This window comes from Setaria italica, chromosome II (genome assembly GCF_000263155.2).
Source record: "Setaria italica strain Yugu1 chromosome II, Setaria_italica_v2.0, whole genome shotgun sequence".
NCBI lineage: Eukaryota > Viridiplantae > Streptophyta > Magnoliopsida > Poales > Poaceae > Setaria > Setaria italica.
This window is the reverse complement of record NC_028451.1, coordinates 3,795,276-3,808,481: the sequence shown is the minus strand read 5'-3', so window position 1 is coordinate 3,808,481 and position 13,206 is coordinate 3,795,276. Positions and strand designations below refer to the sequence as shown.

Genomic DNA, 13,206 nt, shown 5'->3' with positions numbered 1-13,206 from the left:
CCGCGCTCGGCCGGCCCTCCCCTATTTACTATTTTACCCCCTGCTAGCACCGCCTCTCCCCCAAATTTTGAATTTCGAAACGTGGCCTCCCCGCAGAGAAGCCACCAGCCCCACCATCATGAGCCTCTCCGTCCACCGCCGCCCCCGCGACGCCGTCGCCGGCAAGGGCGGCCCGATCGGCACGCGCGACGCCGCTACCGGCCGCCACCACGCTCCCGCCGCCGCCTCCACTTCCTCCTACTCCTCGTCGCCCGAGGGAGCGGAACCGGCGCGGCCGTCGTGGCAGCCGCTCCCGTTCTCCCTCCCGAAGCGCCGCCGCGTCGGCACGAACAACTCCTCCGACCCCGCCTCCGGCCCCGCATCGCGGAGGACGGCGGCGCGCATGACGTGGCCCCCTGAGCGGACGCCGAGGCGCCCCGGCCTCGCCGGCGGCGGCGGCGCGCTCCCCTCGCCCAAGCCTCGCGGCCTCACGCGGGAGGAGGACTACCTCGGGTGGCTCGGCTCGCTGCGTTCGGGGCCGAAGACACGGGCCCTCGCCGACGCCGACGCCGACGCCGACACCAACACCAACACCAGCGCGGCTCGATCGCCGACGGCGTCGTCCGCGGCTCGGGTCCCGCCCCGGCGTCGCAGCGGCGGCATCCACGCCTCCGCCTCCAGCCCCGCCATCAGGTCGTCCGCGCTCACTGGCACTCCAAAGGGTTGGCCCCAGGCGTCGGCCGCCTCGCCTCTGGGTTCTGCTCCGTCGCCTCTGTCCGCGCTGGCCACTGCGTCCCATGGAGCTCGTCGTCAGTCGCGGACGACCAAGCAGCTTACAGGGACCCGTGGTGATCCTCCTCTGCAGCCGAAGGCCAAGCTACCCACCGGGACCCCTAGTGCTCTTCCTCCGCTGCAGACGACGAAGCCGACCCCTGAATCTCCTTCGCCGCAGACAGGCCCGGCACCTCCGCCCCCTTTTCTGGCTGCGTTTGGTCACAGACTCGTCGAGGTACTTTGTGTTTTTATCTGCCTGCTGATTGTTGGAAGCAACGATGAACCCACGATAGATCGATTACCCTTGATACTTTGCAGGCTATGATAGAGGTGGTGCTCTCTGATTGCTCTGATTCTGCTATCTGATCGATCTCATTTGCCCTGCAATTGATCTTAGCACAATCATATCAATCGATCATTGTTGCTACAACTCTCTTCTGAATAAGCTCGCATATGTTTCTGAAAGTTGTTTCAGTCATTTGTGTAAATGTTCGGAGCCTGTTGCTGCATCAGTAAACTAAGTTTGCCGCAACGTCAATTGCAGGTGTTGTTGAAGCTGAACCATTTCCGTGCCGCTACTCCGCAGCTGACCACAGGGACCCGTGGTGGCGCTTCTCCGCTGCAGGCCAACACGGTAGGTTTGGCATCGGGAGCCCTTCATCTTCCTCCTTATCTGGATGCGCTTAGTCAGAGAATAATTGAGGCAATCATTTTAACCTGCTAAATCTTGTGCCCGCTTTTGGCATGGGAAAATAAACTGGACATGGAAGCAACCCTGAATTGATATTAACTAGTAGGTAGATCAATTGGCATACTTTTCAGTACACTCTCATTGGGAGTTATCTGTTCAGACTGATTCTGTTCTCCATTGGATAAACTGGTAAGTCTGCAATTTACCTTACTCCTTAGCACAAACAGATGGTGTTCTCTGTTGGATAAATTGGTAACTCTGCAATTGACCTTAGCACAAACAGATGGATTGAATCATTATCACTACCACCGTTTTCTGAATAGACATATATGCGTATCTTCGTGAAAGTTGCTTCAGTCATTTGTGTAATATTCAGAAGGTGTTGCGCTGTTGCTGCATCAGTAAACTAAGTTTCATGCATTGCTATATGCAGGTCTTGTTTGACCTGAACTATGGTCACCTTGGATATACTGGTGTGGTTCTTATGGGTGTGTATGCCGGACTGATGGAACTGCTGTCCGGTTGGAAAACAATTCTGAAGGTTTTCTATGTCCTGCTGTTGATCCTGGGTGCTTTCGGCCTGGGAACAGGTCTGATGGCCGCCACGTCAGTCCAACCCACAGGCTACACGCATCGAGTGTCTTCTGTGTGCTCCCGCCTCTGTACGTGCTTGGCTACCTTTGTGTTCATCGTTGCGCTTGCATGCCACATGGGGAGTCATGGGTACATTGCTGGCATCGTGCTTGGTGTGGTGGCAGTTTGCTACATGTTGTCAGTTTGGATCGAAGGTGACCCTACTGCTTATGGTGCCTTCACTTGGGTGTGGACTGCCATCAAGGATCTGTGGCAGCGCTTCAAGTGGTCTGGTCAGAGAGGACCACTCCTTCCCTGAAGACATTCTTCTGTTGGCCTGCAATGCTCAATCAGTACATTCATCTACGTCTTACGTCTTGCCTGAATACCTGATGGCTATGCACCATACCTCAGTACACTGTGCAGGATCCCCCTCCTCCTCCTCCCTTTGAAGACATACTTTTGATGGTCTACAATTTTTGGCCAGCAACTTCCTCAACCTGCTTGGAATTACGACCCGACATATCTCGTTGCGATGTTAAGGCATGGCTGCTGTGTGCTGCCTTGGTTTCTTGTGCATGGACAAAAGTTTCTTGCCTTCAAACTGTTGCCTGTAACTCTGAGTAGATGATTCCCACATTTTCCCTTCACTCTTATTCAGCTCCTTGTCTCTAACTCTATATGCAGACAAATTGGTTACTTGTGCATGTGTAAAGATAGTTGATATATACACTTGCAATAGATCTGGGGATACCAGTTTCCTGAAATTTGTGAAAGGCTATTCAGTACTGTAGTTGTTGTGCATACTTGACAGCTGCAGACTTTTCTACACCAGCTTATGGCTTACATAGTTACATGGAGTTCATGCGTGCAAATATCTGATAATGTCATACAACTCTGAAGAATCTTACCAGTTTCAGGAAGATCTCTAGCAACAAAACGTGTCCTTGTACTCAGCCAACCCGAGTTAGGGATCGCTCATGACTAGTGCTCTCCACAACATGCCATATGTAGGTTACCATTCATCAAAAGTGCCACGTTAATCACGCTTGGTTAGGGGTGTTTGGTTTCTTTAGTCCAAACTAAAGTTTCCTGTCACATTGAATGTTTAGATACTAATTAGGAATATTAAACATAGACTAATTACAAAATTAATTGCACAGATGGAGGCTAATTTGTGAGACGAATCTATTAAGCCTAATTAGTTCGTGATTTGACAATGTGATGCCACAGTAAACATGTGCTAATCATGAATTAATTAGGTTTAATAAATTCATCTCGCGAATTAGCCTCCATCTGTGTAATTAGTTTTATAATTAACTCATATTTCATATTTAGTCCTCCTAATTAACCTCTAAAGATTCGATGTGACATCTAGCTCAAGGATCCAAACACCCTCTTGGTTAGCTGCCATGAATTCCATATTGCATCGTGCTTTGTTCCTGTTATACACATCACATCAATTGCTCGATCTGGGCTCTCACTCTCTCTCTCTCTCTGTGTAGTCATGAAGAATATAGCAAGAACAGTAGTCGCTTGTGCCAAGGTTGGACACATTGGATTCAAACGAAGGGACCAGTCACCACACCTGAGACCATTGCCTTTCTTCTGAATTATGATCATACCAGCTTGCAGCCACACAAGTTCAAACTCTGCACACGAGCTAAGCTTAACTTTCTCCGCCAACCAGACTGTAGCATTGCACCAGCCAGGAGCACTGAGCCAGGAACACCTGAGAGGCTGAGACCATTGCCTTTTCTTTGTTGACAAATTTGGGTTCCCCCTAAATGCACATTTTTTAAATAAATTTAAACAAAGAGATTGGAAATGTCTTAGACGAGCGGAGAAATTTAAAGCCCAGCTGGCAGTACGTTTCTTCTGATCTTGGTCAGTTCTGAATCGAAACGGAAACGAACTGCACAATGACACGGTCACCGTTTTCTTCCTGCGCTTTTAGCTTACACATCTACCGATCTACAAAATTCATATGAACACGAGTATATTACACCGAGCCACGAACAAACTAGCGGATCATCATCGATACGGATCGCCTTGCCTGCCGCCGGCCATGGGGACACAATGGGCGGTGGATTACAACGACCTCCTATATCTCTCGCTAGAAGAAGAAGGCACCGCCGTCGCCGGAGCCATCGGAGCCTCGCGCGCGCCGCCGCCGTACCCCCGCATGGGCGAGCGCGATCAGGGTAAGCAACGCAGCACCGGCGGCCGCCTGCTACAGCTCAAATAACTAATAACAGTAATAAGCAGCTGATGGCTCTCGATGGCTTGGTTCTGCAGGGGTTCTCCAACGCCGTGGGTCTGGCGATCTTCGCCCTCCTCGCCGCGCCGCTGGCGGCGCGGTGCACCAACAGGGACGAGCTCTTCTTCTGCGTCGCCTTCCTCGTCATGTCCATCGCCTTCCCGGTCCTCGGCTATGTGTGCACGTACGGCGGATCTGCCCGGGCAAACTTGAGGAGCGAATACCTCCTCAAGATTAGATTCTTGACTTGCTTTTGCTTCTAGACATTGGGATTGATTATCTTGTCTTGAGAATAAACTCAACTAGTTTTAGATATGGACGTACATACACATACTGCATTCAGGATTAGGCCGTTAACCATAGTTGATGGACGATGTAGATACCAATACTCGTGCATAGTCTGCTCTTACACGCGGCACTAATGTTAGTTGGTTCTTATGTGGATAATGTGATGTTGTTAACATAAGCCAGTTTACCGTGTCGGCTGTCATGTGTTAGCATAAGTTTTACTTCCAATATTTATTTTAATTTACCACAGATTGATGAGAACAAGAGTTAGGTGCACTAATTTGTGGCCCTAGTTTTATAAATTTTTCTAGACCTGTTATTTTAGAAATGCATTTGAAATGTGCAAAGGGTAGTGGCACCTATCATTTTTATTAACATGTTAGGGCTAACTTGTTGGTTCCACATGGACAGACCGGGGTGGATTTGAGTTCATTGGTGGAGAGGTAACATAACCATTGTCAATGGTTAAGGGAGGAGGCCGGACCATGAGGAAACACAGACTCCGTCTATAGTTGACGGAGGTAAGCTCCTAGCTCCTGATGATCACGTTTAAGCCACGGCACGCACAACAAGGGTTATCAAAATGAAGGAGGAGATGCACTCAAATTAGACTTTGCAAAAAAAAAACTTTCTTTAGGAAAAAAGGTCTCACTCTCAAATGTTTCCTGCAATTTCTGTGATGTTTCGTTTCATAAAACTGGTCTGGTCAGCAGAAAATCTATCCGATCGATAATATTCTAGGTTTAACAAATTCATTTATACATCATCTTCAGGTCACAACAGTAGAAAATGTCAGCTTAAAAGTGCTGAAATACATCTTGAAATCTACTTCGTCTTAGCAGTCTCAATGCCTTCATTGCATTGTGGTTTCTCCTTCCCTGACCTTTCTCATGAACCAGTTAGCGATCTTAGATAGATGGTTCCTTCCCTGACCTTTCCCATGAACCAGTTAGCGCTCTTGAATGGTGAATGCAACCTGTACATCCACCACACCAAGAAATTTTCAATCCCTATATTCTCCTAAGTCAAAACTTTCAGCATCTTGAAAGGCTACACATCAGATGACAGACTCGTGAACTCTTGAACAAGTGCTCTAAAGAGAGACGGACACTCGACCATATTGGTGGGCCGGTCAAACTCCTTTACTAGTCCTGCTACTGCAACAATTGGAACTTTATTAGATTGATAGTAAGATGGTAACTAGACTTCTAAAGGCTGCTAGCAAAATATTGCTAAGAAGCACCGAATTTCAGTGTCTAAATGTAGTATTATTGTGAACAAGAACTTAATTTTTTTCTTTATTAGAAGGGTACCAGTAAGACTATTTTTTTCTCTCCAAAAATTGGTTGAGTTCGAAGAATTTTAATGCAAATACTATGGCTATTGGAAAAATTGGTTGAGTTCGAAGAATTTTAATGCAAATACTATGGCTACGGGAAGGGGCCTAGGCAGCTCGTGATTGTGAACACAGCTGACAACGATTCGAAACCGAAACACCTTTAGGTTCTTATGAGATGGTAGCACAAAATAAATAGGTATACAAATTAGGCTTGTTGGTGAAATATATACTTACCGGATTTCATCATCAGAATATTGCTACAGTGGATCTTGAGTGATGATACCGAATTGAGACTTTAGGTTGTGGAGTCCTAAAGTGCAGATGTCAACACCATCGATAATGATCTTCCTTTCAGAAGGCTCAACTATTCTGAAGGGTGTCTACATAAGTGTTGATTTCCACTCAATTCTAGCTACCAAGAGCTCGAGTATTCTTTCTCCCATTTAATCCCATTTAATTTTATTGTGATGCCATTAAGATTAGAAACCTCCTACGCGGAAATGCTGGTGCTCGGAATATAAGCTTTCATAAGAACTCTATTGCAGCAAGGGATGGAGGCAGCTGGCCAGAGGGTGCCCATGCCCCCCTCCCCCTGCCTAAGTAAACCAATATTTATCACCTTTATCATTTAGGTCTCGCTTTGCGGGCACTATTTACATTGATGAAGGGCCTCTAGCCTAGTGGTTAGAGTACCTGAGTAGCATCCAGTAGGTCTAGGTTCGACTCCCTATGGAAGCGAATTAAACGGGTCTGGAATAAAAAAAACATAGGTAGGTTGGGGGCTTCCGACTTGGGTAAGAAACTAAATCTACCTTGAGATCGATCACATCGACGCTACCATTTGTTGGCCGGTTTGCATAACATAGCCTTTCAATCCTAAGCAAGTTGGGGTAGGCTAGAGTTGAAACCCAACAAGAGCCACAAATCAGGATTCGGGCACATGAATAGCTATTTTCCAAGCACTCCTATCCAGGGCTAAATCTTTGGGTATATTCCATCCCTTCAAATATCCTTTTATTACCTCTTCCCATGTTAATTTTGGTCTTCCTCTGCCTCTCTTCATATTACTGTCATGCCTTAGGGTTCCACTACGCACCGGTGCCTCCGGAGGCCTTCGTTGGACCAAAGTATTGTATCAGTTTTTTTTTTAAAAAAAGTAGCACTTGATCCTTTATGCTGCTCCGGATTGAAACCATTTTGTTTTTGACAATAAACAACCTGATCCTTATGGCCAGAAACAAGGTTGAGTTACTAAGTGATAGGCCATACGAAACTGAGAGACCCACAAATTCAGCATCACGAGAACAAATGAGAAATGTCAGCAAAACAAAAAATAGCATGAAAATAATAAATATAATTTGTACCTATTCAATCGTTGAGCCGATGTCTTTTGGGAGTTGGATTCATCCTCAACAATGGAGGATCTGGTGTCCGATTCAACCTCGGTGATGGAAGATTTGGCACTGGGTTCCATCTTGACATAGTCCCTTTCCTTAGGATCTGGTGCTGCAGAATCTCGCTGTACCGGCCATATTGCACAGTCATTCTATCCTTCATCACCTGGAGGCAGTATTGCAAGCTAAGTGGTTTCCACTAAAAAAAGGAAAGTGTTACAAATGGTTTAATAACAATTGGGCAAGAATGGGAGAATTCGCATGATGCGGTATTTAACTAACATGCTAGCTAGTGTGTTGATCATTTTGGTGTCACGAGTAGTCTAAAAAGTAGTGTAACATGATCAACTAATTACTTTGTGACTCAAAAACAGGGTTAGCCATTACAGGATGATGAGTAACTTTTTGCAATAGTAACCAGTTTAGGTTATGGAATGAGGGAGGTATCCGGTATCTCATGATGATGTGGTTTAGTCCACCGGTAAAAACGGCCACGCCCCTAACCTAGCTACCGATCAATTACCATCGATATTTCCATAAAAAAAGAAGGCAACTGCTAAAATTTATGTCTAATTACTACTCCCTCCATCCCAAATTACTATTTGTTTTGACTTTTCTAGGTATATAATTTTTGCTATGCATCTAGATATATATTATGTCTAGATATATAGCAAAAGCTATGTACCTAGAAAAACCTAAACGAATAGTAATTTGGGACGGAGGGAGTATCGATGAATTCTTTTATTTTGCAGTACTACTGTCTATATGTCGTCTTCCACTCTTCCTTGTTAACATTTTTGAGCAACCATTTGTTACAAGTTTCAATCAGAATTGTTTACACGAACGTGATGCTCCCTTTGATCATATCAGAAGTGCATCTAGTGTTGCTATGCTTGCAAGCGAGCTCCATCCATCCGCGAGAAACGCCCTCCACCTACTCTACCAGCAACTTCCTTGCTGCGACTTGATGCAGGTGTCCGACACAAGGATATCGAACCCGCTCAGCGTCCACTCAGCCTCGGCGTTCTCGCGGACATATATCTCCGTGTCCACGTCTAGCAACGTCCACCGCCTCCTGGCCGGCGGCGTGCCCAGGTCCTGGTAGAAGTAGAGCGCCTGGGACAGGGCGCCTGCGTCGAGCTCCCAGGCTCTGGGGTCGCCGACCCAGCCCTGCCCCTTGGCTGTGGGGTAGCTGAACTCGCCCCACACCGGGTGTGGCAGGAGCTGCAGGATCTCTTGCAGCTGTGGGTTGCTGTAGGCGTCGCAGTAGGTGGTGGGCTGCTCGGCTCGCTGCGCGGGGGAGCAGTAGACGTGGTACGCGCCGTAGGGGAAGCGGGCGGTGTCGGCGCGGTGCACGCGGGTGCCGTTCCGGAAGGTGTGCCACGGCGGGCACTAGTCTATCCTCGACGGCCGGCACCACGCCGGCGTCTCCGGGTTTTTTTTTTCCGACAACTTGCCTATTTCATTAAGAAGAAGCAAAGATTTGCATAGAGATTTAAACGACCTCTTACCTAAAACAGAAAGAAAAACTTACAAAGAAAGGAAGAAGAAAAAACGACCTACCACTAATGACAAACTAAAACTAGCCATAAGACCTAATGAAGAACGGGCGTCTCCGGGTTGATGATCATCTCGCTGTACCGCGTCACGTCCGTCGCGGTGTCGCCATCGCACGGCCGGCCGTCGTTCTTCCAGCAGCTGCCCATGTCCATTAGGTACTCAAGTAGAACTGGCTGTTGGGACCGCCGCCCTGCTTCACCTCCGGCGTCACGCTCACCTTGAAGTCCGGCGATTCCGGCACCTGTTTGGTTCATGCCCCTGGTGTCGTAGTGGTAGCCGCCGGAGAATCCCTTGGTGGCGTCGGAGCGCAGGTACAGCATCAGCCACGGGTACTTTGTTTGACGTCCGCAGCTTTTGGTGGAACACCCACCCCCCGCCGCGGCCGCCGGCGCTCGCCGCCACCTCGTTCTCCCACGTGACGGAGTAGTAGGACACGTCGCCGCTGCCGAGATCCGCGGCGTCCAGCTCGTAGGTGACGAACAGACCGCCGCGTAGCCACCGGCCGGCGCCACCGAGCGCGGTGCGGTTGTGGAACACCAGCGGCTGGTTCATGCACCGGCCTGCGCCCCCCGGGAAGGGGAACCGGGAAGTCTGCGGGGACGGGCTTGCCCGGCACCCGTTCTCGGGCAGATGGCCGCGGTGGTGTCGAGGTTGCCGTTCCTCAGCATGACCATCCAGAACTGCCACGGCGTGGGGTTGTCAGGCACCTGGCATAGGCCGCGGAGGTAGAGCTCCTTGGCCGCCGCGTAGCACGGCCGGTGCCCCCGGGAACGGGTCGCCCTCGCGGAGGTCGTTGTCGGCGTCGGTCACCCGGTGCACCACCTCGTGCACCGGCTGGCCGTGCTCGCCAGCGCTCGTTTCTGCAAAGATTTAGCTAGCCTTGCTGGATAATCGAATCTTGGAAAACCGCGGCGTGTGGAAGAATGGAAGGTCAAGACAGGATGAGAGCATCAACCGAGATCGAAGCAGTCGGTGCCGCGGGGGCTGCCCATGCCGAGGGCCTCCTGGCCGACCTCGTTGCAGAAGGCTTCCCAGGCCACGCGAAGGCCGTCGCGCCGCATGCTGGGGTCCCCGACCGTGGAGACATAGTAACCGCCGCCGCCGCCGTGCGTCCTGATGGCCCGTACTGCCTCGCAGAACGAGAGAAGGGCGATAAGCAGGGAGGCGGCGGCCGCCGGCCACACGGCCATTTTGAGGGAAAGGAGCTGATGCGGAAGGCCGAGCTGAACTGCGATGAGGAGGAACTACTACGGAAGGGTTGGAGTGGCCGGTGAGGATGCTGGGCTTGCAGATCGTGGATCCATGATTGAAGGGTGAGATTACGGGAAGAACAGGGTATGAGGAGAGAAAAGGGGAACCGAGATCGAGATGAGAGAGCAACCAGCAGGACTGAGCCTGATGAGAGGGAGGGAGGAGACGACGTGGACGGCAAAACTGACATGTGGGCCCGTCTGTGTTAGCTGCTGAATGCGACAAAAAAATCGTCTATGGTTTGCTGCTGATCGGGTCTCTTGGACTTGTTGATCCACTGACTGAAGTACTGAACAATGCGGTAGCAGCCAGGTATATCGACAACGATGCAGTCTGGACATTTTTTGGCCTCTGCTGGGGATTCATGAGTATTGATTGGCTTCCTCCCTCTCAGCCTTCATGGAGGCTCACATTAGTCTTTTGCTCTTTGTATCTTTGTGATCCTTTATCTTCTACTACTGCCAAAGGCTGAGGAGAGTTTGGATTTGATTCATAAGAATGGAGATGTTTTTCTAGCAATTGGGCACCTCATTTGCTTGATTTGGGTCAGTGCTTCTGACAATTTTTTTCAATAATGTCAGGCTACCAGGGACGTACGCGAGCCAGGCTAGGAGCTACATTTTGATGTCGATCTTGACCTTGCGCTGCATGGAGCCATGGACTGAGAAAAAGAGGCTGAAACGCGTAGTGTGGGCTGTGATCTCAGGCTGTTGCAGGCAGGAGTACGTGCACCGGTGCACGTTACCCTTGTCTTCCTACATACACCTTGCTCGGCCTTCGAGGGCCGCTCTCCTCCTTGTGGTGTTGTTGTGATGCCTCCACCTTATCTCATACAGATTCTTCAGGTGAAAATTTTATCCAATTATATGAACGGGTGACGGCGGCACATTTGTGTCGTTTCCTTCTTGAAGACGTCGCTTCGGAGGTTCTGTGTTGCATGCTGAGAGGGTGCTTCTCAAGGGTTTGTTTGAGTTCGTGGTTGAGATCGACTAAGTGCAGTTTCTACATGAGACTATGGTTTTCTTTTAGACTCCAACATCAAAAGTTTCTAAGTAGACGAATGATGTGAACGGTGGATGCTACACAAAGACAAAACAAGTTTGAAGCAGGACGTAGAAGTTTGAAACTTAATCTTTCTAACTTTCTTTAGTCTTCTACTTGCTATCTTGTTTTACGAGCTTCTCGATTTTATAAATTGGAGTCTAAGAACTCTTGTAAATTGGTTGTACATGTCCACGTACATTGAGGTCAGATTTCTATCCATTATCTAAAAAAACATACACCTGAAACGCGCCTGGTTTTCCATCGGTTCTTGGAATCGTGGTCAACAGCGGTCAGTCCTGATCAACGCGGCTTCATCGGCGTTGTGTGGGGAGGAGTGGGGGTATGTGCCCCCTATGGGACCTACAAAAGTTATTCTGGTGATCATTCATGTTTTTCAAGGAGCATCCGGATCAGCTGAACTCAATCTTAACGGTGACCTTTCACAACAACACGTGACGCCAACTAATGGTTCCTATATATGGCCAACCGGGCCGCACGACACGGCACTAACACGAGCACGATCAGGCACGGCACGGCTAGGCACAGCACTACGCGGCACGGTGGCTTACCCGTGCCGTGCCTAATAGTGCCGCCGTACCGAGACCTCGGCACAGGCACGGCCCTATGGGCGGTTAGCCGTGCCGTGCCGTGCTGTCGAGCACGGCAGCCCGGCGTGCCCGCGCCGTTGCTGTGCTTGCCCGCCAGCATGAGGCCGCGCCGCCATCGCTCGCCCGCTGCCTGTGCTTGCCCGCCAGCGTAGGGCTGCGCTGCCACCTTCGCTCGCCCGCCGGGGGTCCATGCCGCCGCTTGTGCTCGCACTCGCGGGGGGCGCGCCGCCGCCTTCACTCGCTCGTAGGTGGTCGGCGCCGCCGCCTTCGCTCACCCTCGCGGGGGACTGCGCCGCCGCCTACCCGCCGGGGGTCCGCGCCGCCACCTGCACTCGCCCGCAGGAGGGCCGCGCCACTGCCTGTTGCGTGGGAAAAAAAGAGATGGGGAAGAGAAGGAGCTAGAGTTTTCACTATGACTTGATGTGAATCTAACAGCTCTAGTTTAGTTAGGAGATCCAACGATTGATATTTATCAGGCTAGTATAGTGACGGCCCAAAAACCGTGTCGTGCTCGTGCCGGCCCTACGGGCCGAGATGGTGGCCCAGGCACGGCACTACGACCGGGCCGTGCCAGGCACTAGCACGATGGGAGTCGGACCGGGCCGTCCCTGGACCGTGCTTGGGCCGGCCCATAGTGCCCAGGCCAAATGGCCCGCTATAATGGTTCCGTTTTCGGGTAGAGTTGACCGGAAGCATTTTTCTTTGTGACACCACCTTAATGCCAGTCACCGTGGCTAGCAGATTCATAAGTCCAAGTAATTTTCCATCTAAATGCAATGCTTGTTTTCCGTGACAACAACACAAATTATTAATAGATATAGACGTCAATTGTATTTTTTAGCACGCGTATGTTAATTAGCAAACATGAGTTATTTAGTTTGAAGATATTTTATTCCTTTTCCTATAGTTCCAAACAGTCAGATTGAAATAGAACTAATTATTTTTATGCTGGAGTGTCTTTTGCTGACATTTCTCATTTATTCCCATGATGCAGGAACTTTTTTTATTGCGAATCATACAGTACAGACGCAGACGCTCACATACACATACGCACACCCGCCCCTACGAACATATGCACACAATCCTTCCCCTATGAGCACTTTCAAAAGATTGAGCTGGCAAATCCTCAAGACCGATGCAAGACCGATGCAAGAACTTGTGGTCTTTCACTTTCATATGGCATATAACCTAACTTGGCCTTGTTCCTAACAGGACCAGTTGTTTTGTTGAAAACAAAATGGCTTCCGTCGAGAGGCTGAAACAATTCACGAACATTCCATCTGAGGCATCATGGAGGATCAAGGACAGAGGGCATGACCACCCCTGGCCACTCGACTACCTCTATCCCTGGCTGCAATAAGGCTCTTATGGTAGCTTATATTGCGAGCACCAATATTTTATAGAACATTTGTGGATCCCTAAACTGACTACCTCCATCACTGGCT

The 13,206-nt window shown here is 49.7% G+C and overlaps 1 pseudogene; it reads right to left on the bottom strand.

The window, feature by feature from the left end:
* Positions 1 to 8,237: 8,237 nt before the first annotated feature.
* On the bottom strand, positions 8,238 to 10,170 carry LOC101769030 (annotated as a pseudogene).
* Between the last annotated feature and the right edge of the window lie 3,036 nt (positions 10,171 to 13,206).